The 13,570-nt window shown below is 41.5% G+C and overlaps 1 long non-coding RNA gene across 2 annotated transcripts; it reads right to left on the reverse strand.

The window, feature by feature from the left end:
- Positions 1 to 7,580: 7,580 nt before the first annotated feature.
- Positions 7,581 to 10,852, reverse strand: LOC125939765 (uncharacterized). Of its 2 annotated transcripts, XR_007463140.1 has the most exons (3): positions 10,571 to 10,852; positions 9,421 to 9,514; positions 7,581 to 8,143 (listed from the first exon to the last, which is right to left on the reverse strand). It is a non-coding gene; the product is annotated as an uncharacterized LOC125939765 (long non-coding RNA). The 2 variants fall into 2 exon arrangements; XR_007463139.1 differs by lacking the exon at positions 10,571 to 10,852 and having other exon boundaries at positions 9,421 to 9,795.
- Between the last annotated feature and the right edge of the window lie 2,718 nt (positions 10,853 to 13,570).

A 13,570-nucleotide genomic window follows, 5' to 3' on the forward strand; every position in this document is an offset into this window, starting at 1 on the left:
GAAAAATTCTAGGCCCAACGTTAAGAGACAGGAAGAGAGTGGTGTGGATAGGAGAGCACACTGGGATAACCGATATTCTTACTTGCATTAAAAGAAAAAGTGGAGCAGGGTAGGCCATGTAATGCGCTGGATGGATAACCGGTGAACCATTAGAGTTACAGAATGGATACCAAGAGCGTAGTCGAGGACGACAGAAAATTAGGAGGGGTGATGAAGTTACGAAATTTGCAGGCGCAAGTAGGAATCAGCTAGCGCAAGTCAAGGGTAATTGGAGATCGCAGGGAGGCGCCTTCGTCCTGCAGTGGACATAAATATAGACTGATGATGATGCTGAATACAACACGCCAATAATGCGATCAAAGCTGATTGTTTTAACCAGTATCTTAAACGGTCTTTTCAATGCCGTCAGCTGTTCAAACTGCAACATACAATATACGAGCTTTATCGGAAATGGCTGAGTTAGAGGTTTCTGAATAGGGTGTTGCATTTGCTTTTAAAGAACCTTACAGCAACCTCAGCGTCAGGTCGAGATCAGGTTTCGAAATTCATTCTCAAAAACTATGCTGCTTCTATTAGCCCGTTTCTCACAGCTGTGTTCAGAAAATATTTGTCGCAAGGGGCATTACCTGATGACTGGAAACGAGGAAATGTCATTCCCAACTCTAGTCGGGTACAACTTTAGAAGACAGTGGCATTTGCCCCCTCAAAGGCGGATGCATACGAGCCTCCACCAATGGGCGCGCACTAAATACTTGCGTCATGAGCCGGACGGCCGGTGTCCCCGCCGACGGAGAACATGGCAGACCGCGCTTCAAGCCGGGGCGAGTCGCGTCAGCGGGACTATTTCTTTAGTCGCGGAGGAAATCGGCTGCTGCGCTTCGGTCATCTGGGCGGGGCCTCGCCTGTCTTCTTAAGTTGTACCCGACTATACAAAAATGGTGACCAAGCAAGCATTTGTAATTATCGGCCTATTTCTTTAACATGTGTGTCCTGTAAAACCCTTGAGCGTATCATTTATACGAATTTAATAAACCACCTTCAGGCTAACAACTTTTTCTGTCCCACACAGCATGGTTTTAGAAAATTATTTTCCTGTGACACGCAAATAATATAATTTACACATGACATCGCCGCAACGTTAAATTCTGGTGACCAAATGGATTGTATTTTCCTCAATTTCAGTAAGTAAGGCTTTTCACATTGTAACACACTCGCTCCTTTTGCTAGAATTATCGTGTCTTAACAAATCGGCTAACACATTTGCATGGTTGCAAGCCTATCTTTCATGCCGAAAACAATGCACCGTTCTTGATGGCGCGTCATCATCACATGTATCTCTCTTATCGGGCGTGCAACAAGGCTCCGTTCTGGGCCCGCTTCTTTTTTTTTTATCTATGTCAATGATCTTGCTGAATGTGTTACCAGTCTTGTCAGGTTGTATGCAGATGACTGCTGCATATATCGCAATAATAAATGGAAAAGCATTCGGAATAACTACAAAAAGACCTCGACTCAGTATTAGCGTGGTGTAGCAAATGGAAAATGAAGCTTAACGTGTCAAAGTGCAGTGTCGTTAGGTTTACAAAAAAAAAGCAAGCAGCCTCTACTTACAGATTACTGCATGGAACAGACACCGCTAAGTGTTGTCAGTGAATATGCGTACCTAGGGGTCGTCATTAGCAGCACACTGTCCTGTAATGGCCACGTTCATAAGGTATCAGCAAAAGCCAGCCGCGCTTTAAATTTTCTACGACGTAATTTCATGAAAGCACCGTGTGTTCTTAAGGAAACTCTCTACATATTAAATGTACGCCCAATATTGGAATACGTCTGCACCGCCTGGAACCGGCAACTAAAGTAAATATCGATGAACTGGAGCGTGTCCAGAAACGTGCAGCCCGGTTTGTGACGGGCAATTACAACTTCACGAGAAGCTCAAGTGACATTGTCAACGCATTGGGATGGCCCTTGCTTTCATCAAGGCGTAAATATCTCAGATTAGGTCTCTTATATAACATATTACACGACAAAACAGGGATCAATAACCATAACTAAATGAAGTCACCTAGCTACATTTCATCACGAAGGGACCATCCTTTGAAAGTACGCGAGTATATGTGCTGAACAAATGCTTTTGGAAATGCATTTTTTCCTAAAACAATACATGAGTGGAGTAGCCTACCGGGGCGGATTGTTGACGTATTGTTTTTTTTTTTTTTCGGCCGCTGTTCTTGATGTCAAGGGCAATTCTCCTCCCTATGTATTCGCACCATATATCGGATGCTGTTAAACTGTTTCATTTGTATTGCATAATGTATTGCAACATGTCATTTATGTATTTTGTGTAGTAGACCCCTCTGCAACAATGCCCCTAGAAGGCGCTGCAGGTACATGTATAGGACGTCATGTAAACATACATGTACATGTATAGATGTACAGGGTACATGTACTTTGTACATACAGGTACATGTTAGAACGTCATGAACATGTAAAGAACGTCAAACGCAAAGTAAGAGAGGCTGAGACAAGGTTATGGGTGGCGGCAATGGAAAAGAAACCTGCTATGACTAACTACCTCAAAGGAAGAAAGGAAACCAGGAAAGAAACAATTTATGAAAACTCGAAGGGAAGATCCTTACTTTTCGAAGCGACATCAGGATGTCCTAGGACGCGCAGTTATAAAGCGAAGTACACCAAGGACGAAGCCGCTTGTGCTTGCTGTTGTAAAGCTAGAGAAACGGTAGAACATGTTTTATTGGAATGTGAAGAAATCTACACAGCTGCAAGTATAGGCTCCTCTGACCTAATTGAAGTCCTTGGGTTCAGGGATAGTACGGGCAAAGTAAACATGTCAGCTATAGAAATTAGTAAGAGGCGGTTGGAGGTTTGGTAGCAGAAAAGTAGGTAGACAACAAACAACGAATACGTACAGAAAAAGAGTTCCCGGTAATGATTCAAAAAGGTTGATGCCTGGAATTCTTTGTATTTGTGTTTCTCAAAAATAAAGGTAGGACATTAGGCAAAAAATATATTAACAAGAGCTTGGTGGCGCAAACCACCACCCAGTTTCAAAGGGGACGCTCATAACATCCATCCATCCAACATCCATAAATAAATAACTAAATAAATAAATACTTAATTAGAGATGTAGCGGTACGAACAAGAAGTGGTCCTAAGCCTAATGAAAGGCTTTCGCGGGGTCCATGAGAAGAAGAGCTACATGATCTATACTAACCTTTATGCAGTCAGGGACTAATTGTTTTGAGGGTAATAAGGTACATGCTTTGCCTGCCAACGAGCAATTTATACATCCCGCATCCCTTTTAAGTAAATGTGGAGTTCAGTGCCAGACTTTGCTGCCTCTACTACCTCTATGTAGATGCTTTGAAACAATACATTATCAATAAACAAGCATGTTATAATCTAAAGTCGAACCAGGATATGTCGAACCTTAAGGGGATCACAAAAAAGTTCGATATATCGGTAATTCGATATATAAAATAAAAACCTAACTAAGAATTTAGGGGAATTTCACAGTTGCTTAATGTATACAATAATTCGTTATAGGTGGGTTCGATATATCCGGGTTTGACTGTATAGCATGCATTACCTACCACAAGAAATTTGTACAAAGGTACGAAACTGCTGCGATCAGCAGTAAAGAAAAGCTCTAAAAGTTCCACATGGTGGTACTGCTTTTGTAGGACAGAGACTGCATTATCATTTCTAGCCCCAGCTTTCACTAATTCACAAAACGATTTAGTGATATTACCAAAAGTTCAAAGCACGTGTCAGGGAAGCTAAATATAGACATATTTCTACGGTAGTGTAAATAAACTAAATAGAGCTAGGAAGTAAGGAATCATAAGTTAGGCATAGCAAAAAAAACGACACAGCAATGAATTAGTCTAAATTAAGCACTAGAATTAAGTAATTAGGCGCAATATTCAGCTGCAAACGGCTAAAGAGTTGAAATGTTTCACTTCAGCAATCATCACTCGTCATTCACTTAACAATTTATGGTTGTGCAGAAGCTGGCAGCATATTGTGCTGAGGTATATGTGTTATTTATGCCGTGATATGTGTGCGCACATGTTCTTATCTAGTTCCCGAATATTAAAAGTGAAGGTGTTCTTTGCGAACTTTCCTGGTTTGTCGTGACCATGGGTGTTTCGCGGCAGTTAAACGCCACTAAACCACCTGCCTTTGCTTCAATTGTACACTCTTAGCAAATACCGGCTTAAAACAACGCATATAGGGCGGAAAGTAGATCAAAATTTCTACGCTTATAAATGGCTCACTGTAAGCGGCCTACTGCGTATACGGCCTATTTTATGCGGCTCTTGCCTATGCAGCCTGCATTTAAACGGCCCATAGTAGGGCCGCTTGGTGGACGTCACGCATAACCCCAAATTTTTATTCGGTATTTCAGATCAAATCTGTCCGGCTTACTAAGCGGCTCGAATTTTATGCGGCTCAAAATTATGCGGCCCATTGGGTATTTTTAAGAAAAAATTATTATTTAGAGACAGGTGCCGTCCATAGTGGTTTTGCGGGCTGTTTCATGGACATTGCATAGAACCACATTATACGAAATCGATAACACACAACACAAGCATGGCAACGCACATCACACAAACATGAGAACACTGGGAATCGAACCCGGGTACACCGCGTGAGAACCAAACACGCTAACCACTACTCCACATCACTATGCTGTTGTGGAGGACTTGCACAGCTATTTGTAGATACATTTGTGTTTCCGAGGCTGTCGTTTTATGTCGATCGTTCACCGTAGGCGATGGTGCGTGATATACACATAGTTTGTGTAGCTTTTACCGATGCTTAGGTGGTTGGTGACAGTAGATGTATTTAAATGAGTATCAGTATACGAATAGCGCTTTCAACAGCTGTCATGTGGGGCGGAAAGGCTAAATGGGGTAGGATTACAGAGCATGGGGGGCTGCACGAAAAGAAAAACTGCTTCGCCAGGTAAATGTAGTTCATTAATATTTTCTCTTTATTCGCTATGATGCGGCTGCAGTCACTGTTTAACCGGGAACTCGGCTTTGTCTGAGAAACTTTTAACCTCGTTCAGAAGGTTCAGTTAAAACTGATCCGTGCTGCTGCGCTGCCTCGACGGTATAACGACAATACGGCTCCGATATTCGGAGACGTCGAATAAGCGGGCGGGATATTACCGGCCCGTCTAAGTTTGCTGAACCGACAAATATTTCTATTCACCTCCGCTTGCCTCAACAGGGATGCCCTGTCCGAAAGACTGACATATATAGCTTTTGGTAGTATCAAGAAGAATGCTCTCGAACCGGTCTTATTATGCTGTTCCGTTGTAGTTAATGTTACTGCGGCGACGGTCGTTGAAAGTGAACAAATCAGCTGTTTGAAATTTCGCATAACAAGGCGGGATTTTGCCGGCGTGTCGAAGCTTACAACGGCTCCATTCTTACCTTTGCAAGTCGATGGCTTCGACGCAAAATGAACGTGGAATAACCGCAATTTGCCCATTGTATCTTGCGCTGCGTTTGTGTGATCAGCACCACGCAATGAGCACTCTCAGCTATCTGGAATGCAAGTGAATCTCCGTGTGCAAGACGAGCCGCATTCATGCACAAACTACTTTTAGTTATCTCAAAACAGAAAAAGAAAGCAGCGTGCAGACTGCAATAAAGTGCACGCGCTGTATTAAGTGGGCACGCACTATTGTGCTGTGTCCGGCAAAGGAAGGTGTGCCATGAAGTGGTTGCAAGCAGGTGAGAGGGACTGCCCGCTAGCATACCTAATTATCACGAAGGAGAGATAGAATTGGGATTTAGGTGTCGTGCACATTAGATGAGTGCCTCTGCCTTCGTTATATCAACTGCGCCCTATATGCACATTTATTAAAAGCACACGTTTTTCTCCTACAACGTTAAGTATGCTTTTTGCGGAATGCCCACTTCTTTGCGTACGCCATCTGAAAGCATCCTGTACATTATTGCAGACACGTACGTTCATGCAGACACAGACAAAGAACATATTTTTCAAAAGAGAATGATTTATTTACAACACAACAAAGTGAGAAGTGTCCAGCATAGTTTCACTGTTGGTTTTCAACACAGAATGGGGACTTATATACCCAACTCTGACAGTAACAAATAAAAGCCACACTGCTACAGGAAATACAAAAGCAGATATGCAGTGTTAGTGCCTGCAGCTTTTAAAATGTGAAACAAGCATAACGCATTAACTTGCACGTACTTCCTGCAGTTGCGACCAACAAGAGTTGGGCCTCTCAGTTTACCGTTTTCTTGTTCATTAAAGAAAGTGTTGTTTATAACCAAAACTACATAAAATAGCAGATAACTACAACATGAGGAACAGAACACACACATGTACTAAACTTACTGTAAGGCCACATTTTCTATAGATAAGTTATCTAATGAGGAATTTAGACAGCTAAGTGCTCCCAGCTTTAATAAAAAATAGCTATCCATGACTAGAATGAAAAAAAGAAAGAATGAAAGCGCTGCATGAAAATGTACAAGGTGTGTTCAAAAAGAAACCAAACTTTTGAAGTAGCACGCAAAGCGGTAGAGCGCACGCTGCGGCTACTGAACGCATGTAGCAGCGGGTTTAGACAACTAATTGCCATTTGCAGCGTTTCACTCTGACTCTGGTTGGTGAGCTACTGCCGCCGAAGTGCGCACGTGTACAAGCTGTTTGTTGGATTAGTGCCAAAGTAACAACGAAAGAGGATGTAGAAGAACGTGTATGTGTGAAATTTTGCTACAAACTTGGCAAAATTTTCACAGAGACATTTCAATTGCCCAACCAAGCATATGGGGAAAACTGTATGAGTCGCACTCAGTGCTATGAGTAGTTTAAGCATTTTGAACAAGGCAGAATGTCGGTTGGTGACGATCCCAAGCCTGGACGACCTTCCACATTAACAGATGATGACCATGTCGAGAGAGTGCGTGCTGTGATTCGTGGAAATCGTCGTTTAGCTGTTTGAGAACTAGCTGACGAAGTGGGCATCAGCATAGGATCATGGCATCCTATTGTGAATGACAAACTTGAGATGCATCGTGTCAGTGCAAAATTCGTGCCGCGTTTGTTGACTGTCGATCAGAAACACCTGTGTTGAAATAAGCCGGGAACTGCATGCCACTGGCAGAGATAATGAAAACTTCTGTAACATCACAACAGGCAATGAGACGTGGGTTTATGGCTCTGATATTGAAACAAAAGTGCAGTCGTCGCAGTGGGTGGGCGAACAGTCTTCTCGTCCAAGAAAGCACGCAAGAGTCAGCAAAAAAATCAAGGTAATGGTGGTGGTTTCCGACTGGAAAGATATAGTCCATCAGGAATTTGTACCACGTGGTGAGATGGTAAACAAGGCGGTCTACCAAGGAATTCTAGCGTGTTTGTGGGATGCTGTGTCCAGTAGGAAGCCTGAATTGTGGGAAACCCAGACTTAATTGTTGCAACATGACAATGATCTAGTTCACGCGTCTCTCCTTGTCTGCGGCTATCTAGCAAAACATCACACTCTCGTGCCCCATCCACCGTACTTTCCAGACCTAGCCCAAGAAGCCTTTTTCCTGTTTCCCGAACTTAAAATCACGTTGAAAGGACGTCGTTTCCAACCCATAAAAGAAATTTCAAGACAATGCGACACGAGACCTACGCGCCATCCCAGAAAAAGTGTTCCAGGAGGCTTTCAAAAAATGGATGAGATGATAGGAACAATGTATTGCCAGAAGAGGGGACTACTTTGAAGGGGCCATGCATAAAATGTTGTACAATAAGCAACAAAGATGTTAAAGCAAAAGTTTGGTTTCTTTTCGAACACACCTTGTACGTATTTGAATTGAAGAACTCTTTTGGGAGCCAAGCAACATAAAAAATCGTTTGTCTTGCGGAGCACACTCTGTATACATGCCGCAGTGGTTGGGTGAATGCAGAGAGATCCAAGTGAAGTTTTTTATGAATACATTGCTAACAAGAGAAAAAAACATTTTTAAATATGTGTTTCATTTTGACATAATTGCTCCGTCATCACAAACACATTAGATATCATTTATATATATTCAGAGTTATTTGTCCTGATGACTCCTGGGCCTCCAGGTGACCGTCGTACCTGGAAGGAAAAAGAAATGCCACTCAATGTTAGATGATTCCAAAAACTGCATCACCTTGGCCCTCTTAGGGCTATGTTTGTTCAATAGTTGTTCGAGGCCAATATAGTAGTGATCTTGCAAGAAACAGATCTCAATGTTAACCATAAACTTCTGAGACTGCGAGATAATGATCCGAGGTCTTTTATTTGACTGCCCTCATTTTGGTGTGGCTTAAACACCACACTTGACTGCACTGAATTGCATCTTGTTGGCGGAGAGAATAATTGTTCAGACTGTGTTGAACACCCTTGCATTGCCCTGCTACTTGACATGTGGGTTGTTGCTGTAGTGCACAGCATTGCATTGATGTGCACACATTCTCTTCCTTTCTATTTTAAATCTAGGCTCTCCTGTTGCCTTTCATTCCCTTTATACCCCTTCCTCAGCACATTCACTCGTATTTATGCCGGTGAACCTGCCTGTCTTCCTATCTTTCTACCTCCTTTCTCCAAGAGCACGTGTCAGCATTATAAAACTAGGTGTCCATGATTTACTACAGAAAGCTGAACATTCCATATCACACACTTCACATGTGAATAACTCATAAGAGATTGTGAACGACATGCGAATGTGTCTGACCTTTGAATTTACAGCATTGTATTTGAAATTTCACTGGCATTATTAGCACTAAAGTCCATCCCTAATTAATCTGAATATAATGAGTGCATACACAGTGTAAACAAAGTAATCAAGCCATGACAATAGACGCAAACACATAATGCTCTGGCAAGCAACTAAAGAGAGAAACATACATTCAGTTGCATTCTTCACGTTATGTACAAACACATTTTATATACTTGGCCTCTTCGAAATCAACTCAATGTGCTTGGGCTTCTGGTTTATTTCACAGTCATATTTCCTCCCACTTGCAGGTAATTATTAATAGGCCCACATTGTCAGCTGGCTCTCAGGGGCACTCATTTATGTCCCTTACACTTACTGGAATTCAGTTGTACTTGCATTTACCCTGGCCTAAACTCAGAGACTTACCACTGTTCTGAAATCAGCAGAAATTAGTGAGACGCTCTCGAATGTGTGTCTATCTCTAGTGATATTACAGCTCGTGTAAGTGCTTCAATGTTCTCCGCGTGCAAGAAATATTGTAAACACTTGTATCTTTCTGAGCCTCGCACCACTTTTGAGCTGGCAAAATATGAGCTTTTTCTTCATGTGCTTCATCATAAGCATATATTTCCGCACTGCAGTGAACAGCCATTTTGGCCTGATTTTCGCTTACCGGTGCGGTGGTCCACTCTAAAGTTCCAATGGAGAGCCCGGGGTTCTGCTTTCATGGGTGGCGTTCTTATTATTGTTGACGTCCCACTTTATTCCTGTATAGAAAAAAAATTCAGTTAAGCGAGAATAAAAAGAAAATGCAGAAATTTGATAACTCGAGAAGCATAAGCTCATAAGAAAGGTCTTATTAAGGCCTATTTTGGGGCTAGTGCGTACTTCATAGTCGCAAATCAACACAATATAGCAATCACCACACAAAAGCAAAATGTCCAACTTGTAATGTTCTTTTGCTTCTTTCATAGTTTTTTTTAGCTATGCATGCAGGGCTTTTATCTCACAAAATGATGTGTGGCATTATGGAACGACGCAAGTACTCAAAACCCGATTTTTCCGTCTGCTATAAAACTTGAATTTGCTACAATCGACGTGACATGTTCCGTTGTTGAAATTTTGCCAGTTGCATAGAACTTCGGCCCTTCGACAAGTAACGAGTGTTCTGCTTATCTCCAAGTAATAATGTGGCAAATCCTGCGGCTAGTGCAAACCGTCACTTCGGAGCTGCTGCGTCGTCGGAGTTATTTGATTACGGTCGCGTCACGCAAGCTTCGTGCTAAATTGGGCTTTGAATTTTAGTGAACTGGACGCATTAAACAGGAAAGCCAGAAATCTACGCAAACCTACACACTACACAGAGGAAAGTGCGTAACACACCAGAAAATTTTTTTCAAAATATAACCGTCGTTTGACGAACTGCAACTACGAAATGCAATGAATTAATCACGCAAAGCCCACGAAAGGAATTTTAAAAAAGGCACATTTCATGGTTAGAACGCTACACGCGATTACCAGCGCCGTTATAAAACGCAAGCCCTAACGAAAATTCGCGCATGAAGTTTCAACAAATGGACACCTGACTACGGAAGAAAAAAAAAATCGCCTGCAATCATACATTAGGGGGAAAACTAAACGGAGCTACGCCTGCAGTTATAACTACTTCACACACCAAAACTTATAAAAAGCGTGTTCGCATTAGTACTACACGTTCAGATATTTAAATCACTGACATTCGTTATCTGCTGGCTCATAATAATGCAATGGTAGAAATCAAGCATTTAGTAAGCGTAGTGTAGAGGAAACAAAAATCGACCTACCAAATAGGCACAGGTTCGCAGCTCTACAGCACGCACTCCTGGGCCCGCCGATCCAGCGCACATGGCGGCCCGCCGCCGCTGATCGCCCGTGTGGCCGTCTACTCACACGAGTTGTCGAAGTTGCACTGCTTTTTTGCAATTTCCGGTAACAACGGTGGATTTGAACATCACTGACATCACCGAGAGCGTTCACCGACGCGGCCAGATCACTTCACAACACGAACACAGTCGCATAACGTCGCCAGTACAAAGATATGACGATAATTACCGCCGAAAACAATCGCCTCGCACGCCGCCATACGCCATGTTCTCGCTCCTTCCCGGTCCGGTCGGCGCCGCCTTTCCTCCTCCTCCGCCATCAAAGCAAAGCGGAGGCGTCGACTTGTTTCTCTTCGTTCTCTCCTTTTGCATTTCGCTTTACTTTCTCCCTCAAAGCATAACACTCACTGCTCCTTACAGCTTTTGCTTTGTAACGCTCTCTCAACGCTTCGGCGCGCTTTTTGCGCGCCAAATTTGCAAGGCTGCATATAAGCGTTGCGTCCGCTCGCGGCCGCATATAGCGGGCCTAGCCTGCCGCCGCAGCCATTGTCACGCATAATATTGCTCGAAAGTCCGTTTATATGCAGTACTTTACGCTGGAACGAAAATATACCGCATATGTGCCGGACATTATACGGTATTTGACTAAGAGTGTATGGTCTTTTTTTCTCTAGTTGCTTGATACTTGCGCAATATTTTTTACTGTAATAGCAGTCAAGTGACCAAATTGACCTTGCCTCGTCCGTCCATTTCGTTACGCTGACAACGACCGTTGTCTTCAACCACGACACACAACGACAATATTTTTGGTCGTCAGACCTCCTTGTCTTCCTCAAATGCATCATTACCACAACGTTTGGAAAAGTATAATAATAATAATAATAATAATAATAATAATAATAATAATAATAATAATAATAATAATAATAATAATAATATAATAATAATTTATTGCTGCCTCAAGAAATAAAGACAGAGGAGCTGCAGAAAAAGCAGTCCTAAAGAGCTTGACTTGGCTGCAGCCCCGAAATGCAAAGCAGCAGCGACAGGCAATCTCATCGCAGACATGACGGCTTCATGTTAAAAAAAATAAAAAGTAACAATATAGCAAAAACATAAGACCAAACAAAATCTTATCTGCAGTTATATGTGCACAAACCTAATTACTTCGTCAGAAGCGTGATAACACATATTTAAGACAATCGTCAAATAACATGGATGAGATAACAGCATGAATGATAAAGAATAATGGACACAATATAAATAGAACAAAGGAAACATCCTATGTTAAGCTTAACTGTATTTAAAGATTGCTCAATGGTGCATTCTTTTACATATGATTTGCATATGGAACGTATATCTCGTTGGGTGCAGGTAAACAAGTTGATCTTAGCAGATTCGTACGCGTTTAGAAGGGAAGGAAGGATGTGTTGCAGGCACTCTTTCCCAGTATTGATGCGTTATGTTGGCACCAACCAGTTTTCGGGGTGTCTGAAGGGGTAACTCTTTTTATTTTCTTGTAAGTTTGCTAGGTGCCTAATGTCACCTATAATATTTCTTATTTCTATTTTAAAATGAACGCTGAACCGATACTGATACAAATCAAAGATTTTGACTATACCTGTTTCAATAAAAAAAGCGTTGGTGGTTGTTCCATAATCTGCATTGAAGACATTGCGAAGGAACATTTTTGCAAAATATAAATTTTCTGTAGACAGGCCGGTGTTGCAGTGCCCCATACCAGCTGGCAATAGTTAATGTGAGAATAAAATAATGAGTTGTAAAGAAGCAGTTTAATTGGCTTAGGAAGAATGCATCTGATGCAGCCAATTGCGCCTGTTATTCTAGCTAATTGCTTGACAACTTGGTTCACATGTGCTGTCCATCACATAGTTGAAGAAAATAATACACCAAGTCATTTAAAATGATAAACTATTTCTATCTGTTTGGAGTTAAATATGATACTATTGTGTGGGAAAACCGGTTTATTTTTCGACCTGAAGATTATCGCTTTTGTCTTTCTCTCATTTACACACTAATGATTACATTGGGACCATTTTTTCAGCGAGATCATCGTCGTGTTGCACGCTTGTATCAGTTCGTGAATGTCATTTGCGGAGAAAAAAATGCTAGTATTATCTGCATATATTATGAATCTGGCATTTGAGTTAATGTTTACAATGTCATTAGGGTAAATGTTGAAAAGTAGTGGCTCTAATATACTGCCTTATGTCTGAGTACGCATTATGTATTTCAACCGATTGTTTCCTTTTAGACAAGTAAGATTTTATTAGTTTTGCAGCCTGTCCTCGGATTCCGTAGTACCATAGTTTCTCTAGAAGTAATTCATGGTTTACAAGATCAAACGCTTTCTTGAAGTCGACGAACATCCCCATCACAAAAGCTCTGTTTTCAAATTGTGACAAAATATACGATCTTTGTTCTAAAAGCGCCAGTTCAGTAGATTAGTTTTTTCGGAATCCGAATTGACATGGTGTGAGCAAACTATATTTATCTATAAATTTAGTAAATCTGGAGTGCAAAAGTTTCTCTAGTGCTTTGGAGAAGACGGGTAGTACGGACACAGGTCTATAATTGCCGCAATCATTTCTGTCTCCCTTTTTAAATAAAACTGTTACTTTTGCAATCTGCATTTGTTCTGGAAATACCGATGTAGCTAAACAAAGGTTAAAAATATATGTGATAGTTGGCGCTATAATATCTGCAACATATTTTACAGGCTTTATCTGAATGTCGTCAATTACTCGGCATCTGCTATTTTTTAGGGTGAGTATAACAGTTAGTATTTCATCCGTTGTCACGGGATCTATAAATATTGTATTATCATTATGAAAGTTTATGTACTCGTATATTTCTGACAACGACCAATTAGATTTTATTTTTCTTTAAAAAATCATTCAAAGCGTTTGCGAGTTCAGTTCCCGTTAGCTCTTTACCATC

The sequence above is a fragment of the Dermacentor silvarum genome, chromosome 8, assembly GCF_013339745.2.
Source record: "Dermacentor silvarum isolate Dsil-2018 chromosome 8, BIME_Dsil_1.4, whole genome shotgun sequence".
Taxonomy (NCBI): Eukaryota; Metazoa; Arthropoda; class Arachnida; order Ixodida; family Ixodidae; genus Dermacentor; species Dermacentor silvarum.